Source organism: Hibiscus syriacus, unplaced genomic scaffold (genome assembly GCF_006381635.1).
Source record: "Hibiscus syriacus cultivar Baekdansim isolate YM2019G1 unplaced genomic scaffold, ASM638163v2 tig00117056_pilon, whole genome shotgun sequence".
In the NCBI taxonomy this organism is placed as follows: Eukaryota; Viridiplantae; Streptophyta; class Magnoliopsida; order Malvales; family Malvaceae; genus Hibiscus; species Hibiscus syriacus.
The window spans coordinates 3100967-3123613 of NW_024063539.1; the positions used below are offsets into that span (position 1 = coordinate 3100967).

Sequence of the window (22647 nt, forward strand, 5' to 3'; positions counted from 1 at the left end):
GTCCGGGTATTGACCAAGATCAAATTTCGAATACTGACTAGTACTCACAATTTTTTCTGTTGGCTCATCATCGTCTAACTGGTCAATACGAAAATCGGAATTTGGTGCTGAAAGTTGATTGGGATTTGGATTAGGGAAAGGTTGTGGGTTTTGAGATTATGTTTGGTATTGGAAATGTGGTGAAACAATATTTGCTTGGTGATGAAATTGTGGTGGAACCATTAAATTTTGAGCACCATAAACTGGGGTTGAAAAACTTAGTTGATTACTACCTGCTACTGACCCAACTTCACTACTTCTAGGTTCACATCATACAATGTAACATCATTACTTGAAACACTAATGTAAGCAATGAATCGTTCAACATCTTCATTTTCGGTTAACAAATAAACTTTACCATTTCTCTGATAAGATAGCCTAAATCCACTTAGGGGCTCTAAATTCAATTTATTTGCAACACGTAATATTAGAGTTTCATAAGTTAACTTTTTTAATGACAGTTTTAGTTAAAGATTCATGGGTAAAGACATATATTGTAAAATACCATGAACATTCTCCCATGACCCTCCAAAACACAAATATATCCAAACATGATCAACATTAGATGATTTCATTATTATAAATTAATTTACTAAACAAACGAGCTGCGAAACTAAAACCTGTTGCCAGATGGGGAAGGATGTCGTTGGATATAGGAACGGATGTCGCCGGAGAGAGTGATAGATGGAGATGGAATGAGTTGCGATTTAGGGATTTAGGTTATGAGTTGCTGCTGCTGCGTAGTTATATACCCCAAAACATTTGTGTTGTGAAACTAAAACCTATTGCGAATTCAGAAATCGAGTTGCAAATTTGAAATTCAGTATTGCGATAGTCAGAATCTCGTTGCGATAGTCAGAATCTCGTTGCGATAGTCAGATTCGCGTTGCGATTTACATATTCGCGTTGCAATTTACGTATTCGCATTGCGATTTACGTATTCGCATTGCGATTTACGTATTCGCATTACGATTTACGTATTCGCATTGCGAATTAGGAGAATCGCGTTGCGAATCTGGAAACTGATTTGCGATACCGGAGATCGCGTTGCGAATTATCGATCGCATTGCGATTTAGTTGGTCATTTTGGCAAATCCAAAAAAAACTGATTAAAATCGTATATTATAAGGCATTTTTGGTCACTGAGGTTATTTTCTCATATTTAAAAGAATCATAAGCACAATGTCCTTCTTAATCGTCATAGCATAACAAGCTACCAACGTAAGGTGGTCATGTGTCATTTGTTCAAAGCAATTCCTTTCCATGTACAACTCCCCGTCTGGTTGACCCAACGGGGTTTCCGCTTAGCAAAGAGTTCCGACCCAACGCACTCTCAAACAACAAAGAAGAAGAAAAAAACCATGGAAAATGTCTTCTCACCTTTCCGTTCTCTTTATCTTCTTTCGCTTTTCTTTTGCATTTTTTTGGTTTTTCGACAAACAACGTTCCAAATTCACGCTAAAGTTTTTTTTGTTTCAATTTTAATTGTTTAGTTTTGAAATTGTACTTATCGTGAATGAGCGGCATCATTGAAATTGATGCAGAGGCTGCTGATCGTTATTGATGCAGAGGCTGCTGATCGATTTTTTGGTACGTGGTTTTCTGATTTTGAGTTGTCAGAGTATTATGGCTACTAAAAGGGATGAACCATCTCTGATACTACAGGTTTTGGTCGTTCTCTCTCTTTTTGATTTTTCTTGTGTTAAAAAAAGAGAAGGAAGTCGAGAACTAAAGTTTCTGTTATTCACTATGATTTAAGTTTAACTCTTTGTTTTTAATTGTCGTCAGAAAACACATAACAAACGGGACGAGGCGTCTCATGCGCTACTGGTTGTGATCTCTCTCTTTACCTTCTATTAATTTTCTACCCGCTTATAGAAGATTTTGTGTTCATAAATTGGAAAACCGCTGTGATTTAACGTAGATTTCACATCATTTCTTACAAAAAAATTTCCTGTTCAGAAAATGACTACCAAAAAGGAAGACTCATCTCAAGCACAAGTATTTTTCCGTTCCATCTTTATTAGTATTATTTTGGTTCATTTTGGACTTTTGCGTTTTGCGTTTTGATTCTGATGGTGTGGGTGTAATTTTGTTGGCAGAAGACGGATGCCAAAAGGGAAGAGCGGGAGCCGTCTCAGGTATAGCTCAATCTTGCTTTCTTAGTTGATTCATTCTTTTAAGAAAGCATATTTCAACTATCAGGAGAAAACAGAGCCTAAACTCTAACTTTTAGAGTTTAGATTTTCTGTTGAAAATCAATTTTGATTCCTCTTGAAGGGAGATGCTGCTACTACTCAAAGTCCATCCAGCAAACCAAGCTCAACGGATAATCAAAATTCTCGATATGGAAATACAGTAAACTACTCTCTCTTCCCCCCCCCCCCATGGATTATTACTTAATATTCTGAAGTTAGAATTGTTGATTGAGAGTTGCAAGTCAGCATTCGTTCCCTAAATCATCATGCAGTGATCTTTGTTTTCACCAAGATCATGTTGACATTTATCTTTACGTATCACTTGCCAACATCTTATGTGCTCAGGTCTTGAGGGATGTCAACTAAACGTTTTGCACCATTTCATGGAAGACTTGCCTATATATCAGTTATTCTCCGCTTATTATCATGCATGTTGCAACTGTTTTTTTCTTTCTTTCAACATTTCAATTTTTTTATTTTATTTTTAACTATATTATGCTTTAAAATTTACATTTATCAAATATTCTAATTATATCATGTATTTAATTCGGATGCACTAAAATGAACTGAGTTATGTATTTTAAGTGCTTTATTAGATTTTACCTTCCTGAGATCATTACTTAATATTGTCTTGCATGCGCTGTTTTCTTAAGCATGGAGTTTGCAAAATTATAAAGTTGGTGCATTTAAAGGGTTTCAAACTTTCTTTGTAGGTTTTAAAGAGTGGGCCACTTTTTATATCATCCAAAGATTGGTTTATTTGCTTTTGCGATTAAATTCAGTTCCTCATTTGCCTTCCATCTTATATTTCTGTGAAGCATATTTTCTACTTGAATTCAGTTCCATTTTACTGGCTTGGATTCCTATGAATTTATTCTATTTTCCATACTTTTCTTTGATTATAGGAATCGGGTGGACATCATGGAAAAAAAGATGGTTTATATTGACACATACTTCATTGGTTTTCTTCAACAACGATCCTGTAAGTAATTTTACTCTGATAAATTACTAGATTGTCAATGACGAGATGTTTCTCTCCCTGCGTTGGAAAAGGAATGTGTGGCTGCTAACCGTGTTTTGAGTTCTGCGCTTCCTCTAAGGAGTCCTAGAATCCCTCTGATTTCGGGCGTTGGTAGAGTTTCAAAGGCAACCATGAGGGGGGCGAACCGGGTCAGCCTTAAAGCGTCGTCGAGACTCATTTTTGGGAAGAGGAAAATCCATGTTCGTAGTGGCAGGGTTGGTGGGCAAAGGGTCAAAATCAGACGCAATCATATTGAAGACAAAGGCGGAGTGTTTTATGAGGGAGCTCAAGACGATTCGATTGAAGAGGAGATGGCTTTAGCGGCTGCAGTAGCTTTGGGATGGAGTTTGCAGTGCTGACATGTGGTTCGTTGTTTAGGTTGTAGTCTAGGATTTCGGTTTCTGTCTATGCTTGTGTTGGTGTTTGTTCTTTTTTATGGATTTTTTGTTTCAGTCTTGTCTGGGATTGCCTGTGGGTTAGGAAACCAAATAGGTTAGTCTTGTTATTAGACTTATAGAATTGAATTTTGGTTATCGTCGTGATGACTCTGGCGATTGTGATTTCTGATCTGTGAGGGCTTCTCCTTAGTTGATTTTAAGGGTTCGACAAGCAAATGTGAGGCCAGTTTGGGATCATTGGAATCTTAGTGGCTGGGCTGGTGTGGTTTTGTTGAATTTGCAGTCCCTTACAGATTTATTGGGGTTTCTTTGTCGGCTGATCAGATTTCTCATATAGTTTAGTTCTAGGTTGGAGTTGGGGCGTTTTCCTTTGGACATTGTTGATTTTAGTGGTTTTCGTTTTGTGTGTCTCCTGGTAGCATTCGCTTTCTTTTGGTGTTAGTTGTTAATGCTCCTTATCGTGGTGTTTATTTCAGTCATCTGCGCTTGTGCTTTGGTTGAATCGGTTTAGCTGAGCAGTCTTCAGAATTCTTTGAGCTCTGGATTTTGCTTCTATTATTTACCGAGGTTTTTGGCAGCTTGTGGAATCTGATAGATGTGGTTATCTGCTAAGTGAGTTTCTCTAGGTATTAATGATTGTTTTTATCATGCTCTGGGCGTTGTGGAAGTTAAGTTAGAGGTGTTGGCTTGTTCCATTGGCTGCTGTCTGTGTTTGGTCCCTCTTTAGTTCTCTATTTCTTTATATTGGTTTGTATGGTTTGGTTTTTTGTGTACTGCTAGGGGATTGATGTAGGGCTGAAATTGGATTGTGTAATGTAAGCATTTTGTGTTTATTACAGTTCTTTCCCACCTCAAGTTATACTCTTTTTCCTCCAATTAGGATTAGAGAGATTTTTTAATGAGGTCCTTGAGATGATTTATTTAATTTTATAATACAAAGTACCATCTTTCAAAAAAAAAAATATGGATGTTTCTGCTTGCTTATCTATTTTTAACATAACTTGTTGCTCTTTTCTTGGAACAATAATTAAATTATCAAAAGGAAATAGTAAAATGAAAAATAACATGTTTTTCCAACTACAACATTTAAGATCTCAAAGTGATACTATTTTTGTCCTGATTATCTTTTATGTGCTACTTCTCTCTAAGACGCTTCTTTTTCTCGAGTTTCATACTCTCTTTTATAAATGACCATAAGCGGTTGACAATCAAAAAGAAAATGAAACTCTCGTGTATATTTCATTGCTTCTAGTTTTTAGATGAATAGAGTGCCCTCACTTTATGTGTCTATATGTCACACCACTTGTATTAGATACATATATTAATGATATATCAGCAAATACATATATTAATGATATATCAGCAAATACATATATTAATGATATATCAGCAAGTTAAGGGAATTTATTTACTTTTTGTTTTCTTCTTTTTATTTAATTTTTTTAAATTTTTCAATAATATTTTGTTATTTTAGTGAATTTAATTCATTTTTTAAAAATTTAGTTCAATTATTTTTTATTTATTCTTAAATTTGACTTTTTTTAAAAATTAAATCATTATAATAATTTAGTTCAATTAACTTTTCATTTATTTTTTCATTTTCGTGTTTAAAGTTTGGGGTTTGAGATTTTGAGTTTTAGAATTTAGGTTTAAATTAATTTACTAAAATTAACATATTATTATTGAAAATTTTAAAAAAATATTATTAAATTAATGTTGATTTTGTTTCAGTAAGAAAACAAAAAGTTAAATGAAAAGAATAAGTGGTGGAGCATATACAAGGACATGGAGTGGGTGCAGAAGAATTCTATTCTTTTTAGATCGTCTTTGGACACATGATGCAGAGGGATCTGAACAGATGATGCTAAGCTGTCATATTATACTTTGATGGCGTTGAGATACCATGAGTTGGCAGATCAGCACAAATACGGGAATTGATTGTGATATGTTTTTCATTGGGGTCGTTTTAAGTGTGCTTCAGTCTTTTGGCCATAACTTTGGCTACGGGTGTCAGAATCGCGCATAAGACCCCAATTCGAAAAGCTCTTTTCGACGCGCACGCTGTCCACATCGAGCTATGCTCCACATGGGCTTTTTTTCGACCTCAAATTCTGCCGTTTTTTCCTCCGAATCACTAGATTTAGATATTTTTTACTATTTATGGTAATATTTCGATTGCCAATTAGGAAGTTATTTTAAATCCGATTTCGGCCGGATATTTTGCAGATTGCTTATTTTATTTTGAATTTCAATTTAGAGTGATTTTCGAGATTTTGTTATTTTTGGTAAAATTCCGATAAACAAGATTTTTGGCTATAACAATCCGGCTTGTGGACTGATTTTGGACGGTTTTGATTTTATAATAGTTTATTAAACTCTAGAGACTTTTTTTTCTCTGGTTTTTGGACGAATTTTCTCTTGTGAATCATCTGTTGGAACTAGCCTACAGGATAATCGTTATTCTGTCTGGCGTCAACACACTATTAACATTTATGTAGTGATACTTTGCATTATTTTGTCATATTTTAATTATTTTTGTCATGTTAAATCCTGTCACATATCCATGTTTATTCGACTATATATTCTAAATCTAATGGATCATCTTCAAATAATTTTTAATCTCGAGATAAGTATATCCTATTATAATTTCAATTATAATTATTTACGTCTCTTGCCGCATTTCGTATACATTAGGTCTTAGAGGATTAATCTACTGTTGTTTTACTTCTCAGAATTCCGTTTCTCAGAAGGGGAATGAAGTGAATTTAACCCTCTAGGCGTTTCTGACCTCAACAATACAGGCAGGTTGGCTTGCATTTCTGAAAAGATACATCAATCCCTGGTCTCTTCTTCAGGTTGCAAATATCATCGAAGTTGGAATTACTAACTTGTGGTATCTTTCAACATTTCTAGTGTGGTTGTCAAAGCTGATAAAAAGCTTATAACAGTCCAATTTAATGATGGCCGCGACGGACGAACCTTCACACTCGAGGTTCTTCATCTATAATCTCTCTGATTCTTCTTTTCATGTTTTAAATCAAACTTTCCTCAAACTGTTTGCACCAGTGGGTTTTTCATATCAATGGCCCTTTAGTTTTACATTTCCTTAGGATAAATAGTCTTCAGTTTTCTGTTTGAACAGCACATTGTCATGATGATGCCAAAACAGTAGGTTATGATGGTTCCTTTTGTTGATGTTGCAGGCTGAAACAATGGATGATTTGTATGAGTGGAAAGCTGCACTTGAGAATGCTTTGTCCCAAGCACCGAGTTCAGCTATGTGACGGGACAAAATGGCATTTTCCAAGTGGATGCAGATGATGGTTTCAAGGAACCAGGTATCTGTAACCTTGTTCTTGAGTTTGGCTGCCAAGTTGTTTCTTGAATGTACCGAGTTTCTAACTTGGTCGGCTGCTTTGATTTGTTTATCCTTTCATGTGAGATATTGATGCTCTTCTCCGTGTCTTTGTTAGTGAATTATAAACCGCCTGCGAAGTCTGCAGTCATGGGCCGACCGATTTTACTTGCTCTGGAAGAGGTTGATGGAGATCCAACATTTATGGAGAAGGCACTTAGATATATAGAAAAGTATGGTTTTTCTTTTCTTCTAATTGCTGCAATCTCACTCAAGTAATATTCTAACTTTCTGATTCCCTGTACCGAATAACTGTCTAATGCAAATAAGTCTAGTAATGATGCATACTTTTATTCAATTTCATTGAGCTACTTTTAATCATGTTTAATAATCAACAGGTGTCAAGGTAGAAGGGATCTTACGACAGGCTGCCGATGTCGAAGATGTTGAGCGCCGAATTCGGGAATATGAACAGGGTTTGTTCTGATAATCTCTTTGCTTATTGAACAGGAAAGAGCAAGAAGCACAAGCTACTTTTATATATTCATAATTCTACATCACAATATTCTCTATTCAGCCTTCTTCTAACCCTTTTAAGTCTTGCTTCTTAACGCAGGAAAAACTGATTTTACTTCTGAGGAGGATGCACATGTCATTGCTGATTGTGTGAAGGTATGTCGTATTAGTTTCCGGAAGATTCTTTCATTTAAGTTGCAAGATATACTGGTCCTGGTACTTTGTTGTTTGATTATTCATGCCATTTTCCAGTATATCATCAGAGAGTTGTCATCACCTCCTGTTCCTGCATCATGCTGCAATGCACTACTAGAAGCATGCCGTAAGTCTTTTGTTCAAGTGTTGGTTTTTTCTTTTTCTTTTTTACCCTGTAACAAATTAAGTTGATGACATGCGTCAATACATACGATTCATACAATGATTAGGAACTCAGCGTGGTTCTAGAGTTGATGCTATGCGGACTGCAGTGTTGGACACATTTCCCGAGCCAAACCGTCGATTGTTACATAGGTAATCGATTCACCACTGTTTCACTAACCATGGATTCTTTTTGCTACAGCAACTATTCGGGTGCCTTGGGAATGTTGTTCTTGTAAACATGACTACATGAGCATTTTCGTGGAAAGAATGGCATTCATTCTTACTTCCATAATCACAATATCACCCTCATTTTTGCTTCTAGTTGTCTTTATCGGTATTTTACTTTTTGTTCCTTCATTTCAGAATTCTAATGATGATGCAAACTGTGGCTTCTCACAAAAAGGAAAACCTAATGAGCACTTCAGCCGTGGCGGCATGCATGGCACCATTACTTCTTCTTCGCCCCCTTCTTTCTGGTGATTTGAGATTGAAAGCGATTTTGATGTGGGTAGTGATGGTTCATTGCAATTGCTACAAGCACTGCTGCAGCCAATCACGCTCAAACCATTGTTATAACATTACTGGAAGAGTATGATCATATATTTGGGGTGAGCTCCAATTCTCTCTTTTTTTATCAACGCTTCTGATATGGCTTTCTGTAGTCACTATAGAAACATGTTAAATCCCATAAATTTACAAGCTTGTATCTTTAATTCAGAATTGACATGTTCTGCTTTATATCCATCTCTTCGAGCAAACATGATCATTAAGTAAAAGTTACGTCTTTTTCTGGAGTGTATATAAGTGGTATTTAACTATTTGTTTGATGTAGAATCTAAAGTGACTAGATTTTGACTGTCTAATGGTGGAAGTGAATGGAGTGGTATTGATCCTCTTATAGAATTCTGTACTTTGCTATTTTTTGGCAGGAAGGTTCTGTTGCCTCTGATTTATACACTGATACGGATGAGAGTGCAACTGAAGCGAGGAAGAAGATGATGATGACGATGACGGCGACTACGACGACGATGACGAGACGATTCGATGAAGAAGATGAATCTTGTGAAGACGAAGACGACGCAGCGGAAGGGTCTGATGTATTCAATGATGATGATGCAAGTGAAACAGGCAGTGAAAGCGGTCAATCTGTTACCAATGATCGGGATGTAGATAAGGTTTGTTCCTCCTCCGGCTGCAATGGCATTTACATTCTATGATTGTGAAAATAGCAATAGTAATAAAAAGATAATGCACCGAATATAAAATTCCAGGATTCCGATTCGAGTCCTCTGAATCTGATGATGATGTAAAAGCCACCAAGAAGATCTCAAGTTCAGTTCACAATCCACCATCTGAAAACGATGATTCGAAAAGGAGTAAGGATCGTCATGATCCAGCCAAATTGGAGGACAAGGCTCACCAAAATCAAACCCCTCGCAACCAACAATCAACACTGTTGGGAGTGGACTTGGCCGGAGAGGTAGGCGTAATGCTGTTTGGGGACGTACCGCTGTAAGTATTTGCTTTCATTTATGATGTGTTATGCTTTTGGCCTAGTTCGTTGGACTCTCTCTATTAGCTAATAGCCATTTCCAAGTATGAACTAGCAATTCATGATCATTTAATTTACTTGTCCAGGCAAAGAGAACCTTTCAATGGAAAACATGGATGTCCAATAGAAGAAGAGTAAGCAATGTACCCATGCTCTGTATGTGAAAATCATTTAATTTGCAGCCTCTTTTGAAGAATTCTTTCATGCTTAGGATGAAGCTATAGATCCTACTTATTTTGTATTACCTAATTTGGCCTTCTTTAGGATTAAAATCGAGACACCGGGGGCCGAAAATCTGACTTTCAAAACAGAAACAAAGAAGAGGTTCTGCTATATATCCACCTTTCAGATTATTAATATTTGTCATCTCATTATGCATGAAGACTTTTCGTAACTAGTCATCTTCTAATATAGATTGAAGGTAATGCCAAGCTCGAAGCCAGCAGGGAAAAACGAAAGAAGATGATGCAAGATCGTTGTCTACGTCTCGAGAAAGATGTATGTGTTTCGGATCATTTTCTTAATTTCCTTTTGTTTCATCCGTAGTATCTGTAGCATCAAAGATGTATTATGTATGTTGATTGTACTTATAGGTAGCAAGATTAAAGGAAGAGTTGCAAAGGGAGAGACATACGAGGACAGCACTGGAATCGGGGCTTAACTCGTCTCGAGAACCTCTAGTTCTCCCCGATAAGATCGACACAAAGGTATCCGGCGGCCTACCTCTGACCTAATCTAGTGCACCTAATATTAATTTTGCATCAAACTTTAACTTGCTGTGTATTATGAAGACAAATGCAGATCTCAAGGACATAGCTGAAGCAGAGGCATACATAACCAGTTTGGAAAAAAAAGTTGAAGATGGAGATGCAGCTTAAACAGCAGCTTGAGAAAAACTGCTTCGTCACCTCAAAACCAACAGTTAGACCATTCGTACATAACAGCAACCGTACGAATGAGGCAGAGAATGATTCAAAGAAACCCCAAACTTCTCGGAATCGAGTAAGACGTAGAGAGGCAGACATTAGCCAATAGCGAAAGTATCCACTATGAAGAAAGCCGAAGGCAAATAAACACAATGATTTGTATTTGAACAGCCATGTTCTTGACAAATGCTACCCTTATATTTTGTTTAGTTTAAGATTTTCGTTTTCTTGGTTTACAAAAATATTGATTGATGGTGCCTTTGAGCGTTGAGCCTGTCGGGAGGAAGGGGAAGAGATATAACAAAGCTTGTGAAAAGAAGTAATGTATTATTCATTACATTACAATGTTTCATCATACAACACTTATACAAGGATTGTAACTATTGGACTTGCTAAATCATTCACTGAACACATACATGGAACTAAATGAGCTAAAATATTCTAGAAAATTCAAATTATAATAGTCAACACTACCCCTTAATTTGAACCATTTATCTTGATAAACTTTACATGCATTGTTCGAAAATTTCAAATGAGAGATTTATAAAAATATTTGCCACTTAATCTTCAATTTTCAAAAGCTTAAGCTCCACTCCTTTCTTGACAATATGTTCATAAAATGATATATTGTTTCAATGTGTTTGTTTCGATCATGGAACACACGATTTTTACCTTATCAGATACTGTCGTCCATTTTCAGTTGTAAAACTGCAATACCAATGGAATGAAGCACTGGTTCAAGAGAATCATTGGTCAACATTCATGTGAGAATAACAGCCTATCCAAAGAGTAATTTCTTATTTGTATAACTTAAGAGGGTTAACCAAGTTAGACGACCAGATCACCGCCCAGGCGGCATGATGCCTTCACTGAAAGAACTAGCAGAGATGACGGTGATAGAGGAAAGTGTAGGCAAGGATTGTTCGAGAGCTACAGAAATGATGGCCACCACAAAGATGGAATTGACGACCATAGCCATGAAATGAAGTTCCCAGCTGAGGTCCTAATCCAACAGTGTGAAACCACCTCTCCAAATTTCAACAGTTCCATTTTTCGAAATTCTAATCTTCAAATATAGGCGTTGGAGCTAAAATAGTAATATTAATTTTGTAGTATATCATTCAATATTGAAAGTCGCTTTGGCCGAGTGGTTAAGGCGTGTGCCTGCTAAGTACATGGGGTTTCCCCGCGAGAGTTCGAATCTCTCAGGCGACGTTTCATTCTATTTTACAACGGAATATAATGATGGTGTGCTTATTGGTGAAGAGATGTGTTTAATGTTTATGGAGAAGATAAATCAAAGCTTCAGTCGCCTTGTCTCTTTTCAGTCTTATATAATTTAGAGTAAACTATATTTAGTATCTAAACTATTACTTTGTTCATTTTGCTACTTAAACTATATAGATATATTTAAATATTTAATATTTAATTAGGTTTATTTTGGTATCCCATTATTAAAAGCTTAACAGAATTGATGACATGATATTTTTCTAATGATGATGTGATTACTTTATGATGACACGTCAACATATGTTAAGATTTTAATGGTGGGGGTACTAATATAAAACTTAAACTTAATGTTAGGTATGATTTTGAAAAAAATAAATTTAAGTAGAAAAATAGAATAAAAATAATAGTTTAGGTACTAACAGTTTATGCATAAAGTTAATTGAACCATGTCCCCTCATTATGACCCTCTTTCAAAGTAGTCCTTACGCTTTTGAATATTTCAATTTCATCCCCAAACTGTGACTCTCATTTAAATGAATCCTTAATCTTTGAATATTCTAATTTTATCCCCAAACTATGATCCTCATTCTAATCGATCCCCAAACTTTGAATTTTCAATTTCATCTCCAAATTCATTCAAATATGTTAATAGTTTCAACCATAATTTAACTTAGATTTTTTTCAAACATATAATAACTGGCCTAATGATTTTATTAACAATAGATGTGATTAGTATATACGTATAATTTGAAATTGAAATGTTCAAAAAGTTAGGGATCAATTTAGATGAATATCGTAGTTTATGGATGAAACTGAAATATTCAAAGTCTGAGGAGTAATTAGAATGATATAGTCATGGTTTAAGGATAAATTAAAATATTTAAAAATAAGGGATTAATTTAAAAGAGGGTCATAATTTAAAATGGTGTGATGTAATTAACTCTAAACCTAAATAAACTATAAAGTAGAAAATATGTAGAGTTAATTGTTATTTTGACTTTTTTTTTATAAATAGGTAGGGTGGTAGTGCGGATAAAATGAATGCATGCATGCTGGTGGGCAGAGAGTGACTTATCGACGTCAGACTTTTGGTAGCTTTAAGTGTGGGCCAAAAGAAGCTTGAAAAATATTTTATAACTTGAATTTAATTTAATTGTTTTTAGTCGAAAGAAGTCTAGTGCTTCAAATTTATTTAAATTTAATTATAAAATTTATTATATTATGGTATTATTTAATTTCAATTAAATGATTTTTTATAACCATACACAATATATATTGTAATGTATTCATATTTTTTTCATACATGATATATATATATATACAAAATTGAGATACTCGACTCAAGCTTAAAAAATAATATACTAAAATTAAAAAAACGAGTTTTTCAATTATTTGAGTTTTGACTCAAATTAAATAAAAATTGATTCGAGTTAATTAGAATCGAGTTTTTTCCAATCGAAATGATTATTTTTAGAGTTAAATCGAATCGAATTGAAAAGAATAATTTTTCGAGTACAATCGAATTTTATTCACCCTGTAATCCCCACTTGCATTGCATCAGATCGGTTTTGCTGTTGTTCATCAATAATAAAGAGACATTCCCACATTTGCAGAACCCACTGGATGACACATCTTCTGTACAGTAACTCCATGTTGCAAGTTCCACAATGGGCAATGCAGTCTAATCCCACGCAGTGCTTTTGCTGAGGACCTATCCCCATCATCTCTGCTTCATTTTTATGATTACTAAATGGAACCCTACTTTACTTCTTTACCTCCAATCCTAACCATCTCTTCCCCCATTAAATATGACTAAGGTGTTGTGAAATTTGGGTTAATTTCACCAATAACAGATTCACCTTGAAAACTATATCTAGGTGACTAGTGTGGAAAACGATTGTACTAAAAATCACCCCAAGGTAGATTCCCAGGAAAGAGGAGGGGTCACAATGGGCCCTCTTAAAACCACTTTCCTTAGACAGAACTACCAAGACAAGTAATTTTAATAGGACAAAATTGACAACAACTATACCGACAATAGCTATTAATAGACAAAAGAGAACACCAAAATATTTCACTAATAGAGGAAATATTACAAAGAGAGAAAGAACAAATAGCCTTTAAAATAGAAGAAGGCTTATATTTGGTGGGATGATTAACTAAGGAGGAGGAGGGCTTTTATAACAAAAGAATTCCCTCCTCCTTATACACAACCAATGTGGGACTTTTGCCAAAACCAACAAATCTCCACCTTGGCAAATTCCACACACATCTCTAAAAAAAAAATCTTTTTTTGTAACAATATTGACCAAATCTAAACAATGTTAAACTTGACAGCAGTTGCCACTTTTGTCAACATATCAGCAGGATTCTCAGTGGTCCGAATCTTCTGGATTTGACTCCACCTTCTTCTAGAATCTCTCGTACAAAGTGATATCGAACATCGATGTGCTTCGTCCTTGCATGGTAAACTGGTTCTGTTGCTAAATGAATAGCACTCTGACTGTCACAGTGCACTTGATGTGCTTTTGTTCCATTCCCAATTCACCAAGCAACCCTTGAAGCAAATTGCCTCCTCACAGCCTCTGTAACTGCCATATACTCTGTAGTAGTCTGTAACTGCCATATACTCTGCCTCTGTAGTAGACACGTGACAAAGACACTTTCTAAAAAAAATACATTTTGCTAATTTAACAACGCGCATATTAAACACATTTTATAAAATTACTTTAAAAAAATTTAAAAAAAAAAAACTATAAAGACTAAAGATGTAATTTAATACATATTGACTCAATTAGTTAAAAAGCTATAGAGTTAGTTTATATCGAGTAGAGTGTCAGATTTTGTTATTAAACATTATGGGATGAAGAACAAAAGAGTATTCCTTTTTTTCCATATTATTTCTATTTTTTTATATATTACAATATATCACGGTAATTCACTTATACATTATTATTAAATTTCATTAGGTTAATATTTACTATTAAAATATAAAATAAGATTTATTAATTAAAATAATATTTTTGATATGTTAAAATATTTAAATACTACTCTTTTTTACTTATGAATTAAATTAAGTTAGTATAAAGTACTTTCTACATAAAATATATTATCACAGTTTTGTAAAAAGTGTCTTTATTGAGTGAGATACCTTGTGTGCTACGTTCTATATAATGTACCTTATTAGGCCGATCCCACGATAATGTTCTCGAAATATTTTTTTCACGAGATAATGCTTTGGACATATTATTTACTGAGATAGGTTAATTCTACAGTGACCAAGGAGGTCGCCATGCACTCTGGGAGACCAAGGAGGTCGCCATGCACGCCCAAACGACAAGGATGTCGCCATGCACTCGGGGCAACCAAGGAGCGATGCATGTGGGAGATCTCTGCATGGGCATGTGGGAGCGGAGGCTGTGCATGGGGATCTCTACATGGGCATGTGGAGCGGGAGCTGTGCATGGCCATGCACGTGGGGTGTAAGTCGCCATGGAGTCCCGGCGACCAAGCTGTGGGAGATTCCACACCTTGCACCACGACCAAGCTTTACCCTATCCCTCCTACATGCGTTGCATCCATAATTGAGCATCGCGACCAAGCTTAACCCTATCCCTCATGCATGTGTTGCATCCATAGCTGGGAGATTCCTACATTCGTAGCTGCATGCGTTGCATCTATAGCTGCATGATTGCATCATTAATTTAGCTGCTAAATGCAGCAAATATTGCTGTTCAATTGAAGCCTTTCAATGCTCAATAGTTATACGATTCAATGCTATATATTTTCTTCAATAGTCAATTTAATGACTCTGTCCAACGCTTTTTTGCTTCATAAAGGATATGGGGTTTAGGGTAGAAGTAGAACCAGGACCATAAGCACATATAAACTTGTCGAGAGAAAGAAAAGGAAGAAGAAAAAAGAAGAAAGGATCAAGCATAGTTCGTGAGGTAATTTTATTGTTAATTTAGTTTATTATATGAGATTATTAGTTTGTTAGTTTAGGGTAAAACTAAAATCTAGTTAATTAGTTTGTTAGTATAAATTATTACTTTGTTAGTTTAAGTTTATATTAGTTTGTTAGTTTAAGTTATATTTATTATATAAAAATTAGTTTATTAGTTTATTAGTTTAAGTTATTAAATATAAAAAAATATTAATTATTTGTTAGTGTCTTAAACGTATAGGTTGTTGTTTGAAGTTGAAGTTATATTATAAAAAAAATTAATTAGTGCTTAATTAGTGTGTTATTTTAACTAAGTTATATTTAATAAAGAAATAGTTATTAGTTTAAGTTATAATATATTATATTATATAAAATTAATTTGTGGGAGCTATTGTTGTTTAAATAAATTAAACGGTTTACACATACAGGGCATTATTCCACAACATTTGCCCACGTACAGATTGATTCGAAGAAAGAAACAAAGAAGGAAAAGAAAGGAAATGAAGAAGGCATAAATACGTGAGTAATTTATTATTTTTTGTTGTCCATTTTTTGTTGTTGTGTATGTGTAAATTAGTTAGTTAGTAAGTTTATATTAGATATATAAATTAATTTGTACGAGATAATTTCCGTTTAAAAAATTGTGTTTAAAAATTTAGTGTTGTTTAAAAAAATATTTTGTTTAATTATATTGTATGTGTAAATTAGTAAGGAATAAAAATTAATTGAATGAAATAATCCGGCCAACGTATTATCACGATATGCCTAACAAATTTGTTTGATATTTTTAAAAAAAAAAAATATTATCAAACTAATCATGATTATTAGTAATAATTACTAAATGATTAGTATCAAATCTAAATCATTAAATATATAATAAAATTAGTAATCATGATTAAATTATATTATTAAATCATTAATATTAAATCATTAATAATAATTATTAAATCATTATTAGTAATTTAGTAATCAATCAATCAATCAAGTTAAATAACAAATTTTTATTGATCATTAATATAATAGTATATTATATTATTTAATGATTTAATATTTTATGAAATTATCTTATCTAATTTTAATCTAATTAATTTATTTTTTTATTTGTAGAGAAAATGAGCACCAACTTTTTCACGATTGTCCATTATAATGGACATATTATGGAAAATGAGGTCGGAGTAGTTTTCAGTCTGAAAACCATAGATTGATGTTCAAAAAAGTCACATTTATAGAAATGAAGCATAAGATAGAAAGAAAAATTCGAGTGCAGTTGATGGTTTGAGGTATAGGTTTATGATATGCCCCAACCCAGTCAGATATGCTGCAGTTCCACTTGAAGAAGAAGAAGATATTGGAACCCTGGTTGGATTACATGAGTCAACCAATAGCAGTTATTGAGTTATTTGTTGATGTGCGTAACATGATGTTCCTGGGTATCAAGAGGGTGGCTCAAAATCCATCTGAAATGGCTTTATATAGTCAATTTGAGGAGCCGAAATACAGGTTCTCGAACAGTTTTATGGCACTATTGAAGATAATGAAGTCGGGGGGATATCTGCAGCAGCAGTATGAGACGAGAATATACCAGAATTGGTTGTTGATATTGACGCTGAAAAATCGATGGGGAGAATTCATGATGATTCAAGCGAAATGAAGAAACCGAAAACCCATTTTGGGCGGGGACGAAAAATTTTTGGTGGAGGTGCAATTGATGAAGTTCCGGCACCGTATGAAGTTACTCCTCACATGTACGAGATAGACTATGATGCGATGAGAGCACCTGAATTCCCAGACATTGTCCCGGCATACATACCAGAGTTTGTGCAGTCTGAGGCACCCATCTATTATTAATATTTAATGATTTGATAGTAATGATTAGTAAATGAAATTATTATTAATATTTAATGATTTGATAGTAATGATTAGTAATAATGAAATTATTATAATATTAATGATTTGATAGTAATTAGTAATAATGAAATTATTATTAATATTAATAATTTATTAGTAATGTATTAATAATGAAATTATTATTAATATTTAATGATTGATAGTAATGATTAGTAATTATTAATAATAATGAAATTATAATAATAATGATTTACTAATAGGGTGATAAATTATTATATATTCACATTTAAGTTGAATTTGTGTAATTTTTGTCGATAAAATAGTCGATCGGAGTTTTTAAATAGGGGGACCTAATTGATATGACATTTATAATTCGAGGACTTGAATAAATTTGAATGGACGTGTGATTCAATTAACCATAAAAATGATTTAATAATAATTTAAATAATGATTTAATAATAAATTTAATAATGAATTAATATTTAATGACTTGATGATTTAGTAATGATTGATAAAATCATTATAATAATGATTTGATAATAATCATTATAATAATGATTTAGTAATAATTATTATAATAATGATTTAATAATATTTAAATATTTAATGATTTGATGATTTAGTAATGATTTGATAATAATCATTATAATAATAATTTAATAATAATCATTATAATAATGATAATAATGATTTAATAATAATAATGATAAAATTATTTAATAGTAATTATTTAGTAATGATTTTAATAATGATTTATAATAATGATTTATAATTATTACTAATAATTATAGAATAATAACAAATGGTGTACAAGTGTGGACTACTCGAGTTTAATTTATACATAGTCGAATTTATTAATGAATTTAATATTTAATGACTTGATGATTTAGTAATGATTTGATAATAATCATTATAGTAATGATTTGATAATAATCATTATAATAATAATTTAGTAATAATCATTATAATAATAATTTAATAATGATTTAAATATTTAATGATTTAATGATTTAGTAATGATTGATAATCATTTAATAATGATTAATATAATCATTATAATAATGATTTAATAATAATAATGATAATAATGATTTAATAATAATAATGAATAATGATTTAATAGTATTATTTAGTAATGATTTATAATAATGATTTAATACTAATGATTTAATAATTATTACTAATAATTATAAAATAATAACAAATGAGTGTACAAGTGTCGACTACTCGAGTTTAAATTTATACATAGTCGAATTTATTAATGATTTTTAAATATTAATGATTTGATACTAATGATTTACTAATTATATTAATAATGATTATTATTAATTTTTAATTATTTGATACTAATGATTTAAAATAGTCCAATTACTAAATATTTAATTATTTGATACTAATGATACTAGTAATGATTTGATACTAAAAATCATTGTTAAGGTTAAAAAAACTAGTCTAATTTCAATATATAATTTGTAATAAATAGCAAACAAGTTTACAATTGTTGTCGATGCCGGGGTGTTGTTGAATGATAATGTCGGGGCGGACGTCTGATACGTTGTGGCCGTTGTGGTTGCTCAGGAGTATGTACCCATCCTTCTCATTCATTGGGGGCATTTGAACTGTCATGTGTTCAAAGTCGTCGACGAAAGTAGGAGAATAGATGGGTGCCTCAGGCTGCACAAACTCTGGTATGTATGACGGGACAGTAGAATCATCAACTGCGTGATGCAACGACCCCGCATCGCCGAACGGTTATGGTGCGCTATTATCCACATCGGTCATTTCCGCTTCAGGTTGTAGAGATGAACTCCCACTCTCACTCGGTAGAGAGTATTCAGCTTTACCAAATTTTTTCTTAAACCTAAAAAATTATCGCCTCTCTACCATTGTTGTGAGGAACGGCTTTCCATTATCCCAAAAATAAGCAAGGTAAGCCGAAGTCTCAAAATTGAAGTTGTCGTCTTGAATGGCGTCAAGAGTGGCATGAATGAAGCCCTATTGTTCCAAGCATTAATGTAGTTGCATGCTTCTCAACCCAATTAACCGCCTTCTTTATGACGAAGGTCAAATCTGTGCAGGTCGTCATGCGTCTCAACCCAATTCACCGGACGACGACCATCTAAGTTTTGGAGGAGGTCATGATCCCATAGACTCCGCGGAATAGGTTGGTGGAAGTAGAATTGCCTCAACACTCTATCCCCAAATTGGATCTCAACAAAAGCAAAATTGATCAATGGTGTAACAGCACACCAATATTGAAACCCATCTAAAATATCGTGCGGTATCAACAAAAATAATTCTTCATTCATGTATAGTCTCCAATTAAACTGTAAAATTACAAAAATAGTAAAATTGATTTAAATCAAATAATATAGTTAATTTAAATAATAATTAAAAAATACAGATTATACATACCTCCTTTTTGGCCTTAATGTCGATCTTCAGCCTGAACTCTTTAATGTTGTTGTGCACCAACCCCTTCAATTTTATGCCTCCATCTGTATATCAATCAAAACAAAATAGAGACATTTGTTCAATCATTTTAATCAAAAATAAATATTTTCTATATATATTTTATATTAAAATAGAGGATTCATATTACCTTCCGGCAAGTGGAAAGTCAACCGCAGTCTGACTAATCGGTGTCAAAAACGGAAGTCTATGCCAAGCCAATGATTGTAGCAGCAACAGACATCCACCGATTTCCGCTGTATTATTATCATTCACGACTAATGACGCCTTGCACATCTCACGATACAAGAATGCCAATATCGCCGAACCCCAACTATATTGCCTACAATTCTCAAAATTTGTTAAAAATAGAAGATACTGAGCGTGAACATAACTACCGGATTTATCAGGCATCAAAATTCCTCCAATCAACTGTAATATATATGCTCGTGTTGCATATATAATTTCGTGCTCCGTACTATTTGGTTGAAGTTGAAATTCATTCTTCAACCATGACAACCTCACCCGCCACCCTCTACACTCTGGTGGTACGGGCGCTTTCCCAAGAAACAAGTTGCAAAGTTGTGCTACATTATTAAACTCATGTGACATTACCACCGGCATCCCATTAGTTTGGACCCCGAGTTGCATTGCCACATCCTCCAAAGTTATCGTGCATTCGCCACACGGCAAATGAAACGTGTGCGTTTCTGGTCTCCAACGTTCAATCAACGCACTGATCAAACCTGAGACCAACTTGTAATCTCGCACAAATGTTACATTCCAAAATCCAGCCTCTTGAAGTTTTCTTCTATCAATGGGTGTGGCTTGGGCACTTTATGTAGCCGAAGACGAAGGACTCGCTGCTTGTCCTCCTACAATTAAATAATGCAAAAAAATTATCACAAGCATCATAAAATAATATTCAAATATTTATTAATTATAATTCATTAAACAAATATTTTATTCATCATTATTCCCAAATGACTTGAAATATATTCATTGTCAAGTCTCAGCAGTGGAATTTGGTCAGCCATTGGAATGAATCTGTAAAAAAAGTAAACAACAGTGTTTAAAAATTCATTTAATATAACTAATATAATCTAACTAACTAACTATTTTACAACACAACAAAAAAATTTAATATAATAACTTATAAACTAATAAACTAACAAATTAAGCAACTAACAAACTAAACTTTTTAAATATAAGTTAAACGTAAATTTTTCCTTAAACAACTATAAATTATTCTTTAATATAACTTTAACTTCTTTAATATAACGTAACTAATAAACTATTCTTTAATATAACTTAAACTAATAAATGATTTTTAATTATAATTTATTACTAAAAAACTAAAACTAATTTTTTATATAATATAAATTCAACAAACAAATATAACTTAACTATTTAACTAACAAACTAATTAATATTTTATATATAACTACGACTAACAACTATTATTTATTAATATGTAACTATCAAACATACTAATTAAATAATTTTTATTTATATATAACTTAAACAATAATAAACTAAAAAAACGAATTAATTAATTTTTTGTTACCCTAATTTATAATAAAAACTAATTAACTAATAATTTATAACAATAAACTAATTTAAATAATTATTCTTTTATATAACTTCAACTAAAACTATTTTTTATTATAATAAAACTTAAACTACTAATAACTAATTTTTTATATAATAAATTCAACAACCAAATATAACTTAACTATTTAACTAACTACAAACTAATTAAAATTAGACTAACTAACACACTAATTAATTATTTTTAATATATAACCATCAAACAAACTAATTAAATAATTAACTAAAATTGTTTTAACTTAAACCATAAACTAACAAACTAATAATTTAAAATAATAAACTAATTAAAATAATTAAAAAACTTACCTCGATGTTGTGCTCTCCCTTTCTTCGTCTTCTTCTTTTCTTTGCTATCTTCTCCTTTGCTATTTTCTCCCTTTCTTTCTCTTAATTGTTTCACTCATTAACCCCATCCATCCAATATATAATACAAATAATACAACAACCGAGCAGACTTTGCTTTAATTATAGGTCGTCGAGTCATTCACGTTCACGGGCTGCATAAGCTGAATTCACACATGGGAGCAGAGGCGCAGCGACAGCAGAGCACGTGAGAGCTTCGGGCCATGCAAAGAAGGCATAGGTCGTTGGGATCCCTTGGCGACCTACAATGTCGCTAGGATGCCCTGCGACCTACAATTCGCTGGGATGCCCTGGGACCTACCCAACGTTGCCATGCTGCCACCCACCCATGCCACGTTGCCATGCTGCCATGCACAGCCATGCAGAGACTCCAAGCTCGCCGGATGCCATGGCGACCTCCAAGGTCGCCCGGATGCCATGGCGACCTCTAAGGTCGCCCGGATGACATGGCGACCTACGACAACACTGTGGAAATAACTCCATTTGAGCATTAATATGGGAGATCATTATTTCGTGAAATAATAATTTGAGAGCATTATCTCGTTGATTTTGCCCTTATTATTATGTAGTACGAAGTGAATTTTTATTAAATATTTGTAAAATAATACATTTTAATAAGTAATAATTTCTAGGATATACAATTACCTCAATCTTCGATGAAAACAATCCACTTTATTTTTGTTTATTCTTTTACTAGAAAAATTCTCTTTCTTGTATTTTGTTTTTGATTGTTCTATGTCTCTCACTATCTATCTTCTTGCTTTCTTCCCCCCACATCCCATCCTCCTTCCCATTCCGATTTGTTCATTCTCTTGTTCTTTTCTTCCTTTTTT

The 22647-nt window shown here is 33.1% G+C and overlaps 1 non-coding gene and 1 pseudogene across 1 annotated transcript; both read left to right on the plus strand.

Annotated features, from left to right (window-relative positions):
* The first annotated feature begins 2004 nt into the window (after positions 1 to 2004).
* LOC120198197 lies at positions 2005 to 10474 on the plus strand (annotated as a pseudogene).
* A 1024-nt stretch (positions 10475 to 11498) lies between these two features.
* On the plus strand, positions 11499 to 11580 carry TRNAS-GCU. The gene has a single exon. It is a non-coding gene; the product is annotated as a tRNA-Ser (tRNA).
* Positions 11581 to 22647: the final 11067 nt, after the last annotated feature.